The sequence below is a fragment of the Charadrius vociferus genome, unplaced genomic scaffold, assembly GCF_000708025.1.
Source record: "Charadrius vociferus isolate BGI_N301 unplaced genomic scaffold, ASM70802v2 scaffold2513, whole genome shotgun sequence".
Taxonomy (NCBI): domain Eukaryota; kingdom Metazoa; phylum Chordata; class Aves; order Charadriiformes; family Charadriidae; genus Charadrius; species Charadrius vociferus.
Window position 1 is genome coordinate 122,880 of NW_009647564.1, and position 943 is coordinate 123,822.

Below are 943 nucleotides of genomic sequence, written 5' to 3' on the forward strand. Positions count from 1 at the left end.
ACTTGTCATTTTCTAAGGGGTTTCCGATGTGGAAAGTCCTGCAGTATTTGTATATTGAATGGATATTTTCTCCAGGCATAATCTGGTTAAGCATACTTGTTGTTTTCCATTGGACTGGAAGAGGTGGCCAATTCAGCCATCTTCCCTAGAAACTTAGTCTATTTTTATATATATATTTTGTACCAAAAAAACTGGAGCTCGTGCAGGGATGGGGATGGTTTGAGGTTTGGTTTGCGCTGAGTTTCTGAGCTGGGTGAGAAGGGCTCCAGAGCCGGAGAGAAGGTTTTTACTGAAAGAAATTGAGGGATGGGTGAAAACAAACAATTGTTCTTGTAACTTGTGCCAGTCACTGGTCTGATTTGTATGTTTTAATTAAAGAGAGAGCCAAATCGTTCCTGTATGACACTTATAATTGCTTTAAACTACAGCTGTTTGTTTGCTTTTATTTTCAGAGAACAAAAGTTGGAGATGTTATTACCCTGGGAAAGCGTAAGGGCTTTGTCGAGCGGGACAGGCGCCCGGCCTGCCGAGCGCCGGGGGGCTGGGGGGCTGCTCTCCGCTCCCCCCTCGGCCTCCGGTCGCCTCCCGGCCCCGCGCCGTGCGTGCTGTGTGTTTTCTAGTGCTTCGGGACACTAACGCTAGTGTAGACCCACGACCTCTAGGCTGCTTTTAATTTATTTGCAGGAAAACACTAGGAGATGGTTCCGTCGGGTGGGGTTTTTTGTATAACTTTTCCAGTGCTCTTTTTTAGCATATCAATAAATATTTTTTTAAACTTTTCAGCCTGGCGTGGTTACTGCTGAGGGACCCCCATCCCTGTGAGCCCTGCATGGGCCCAGTGTGTCCCCTCCCCGGGGCACTGTATTCCCGCTGCAGCAGGGCCACCGGGATGGGGCTGGGCAACCAACCCCCCCACCCCCCCCCCGGGGGCCGGGGCAGACGC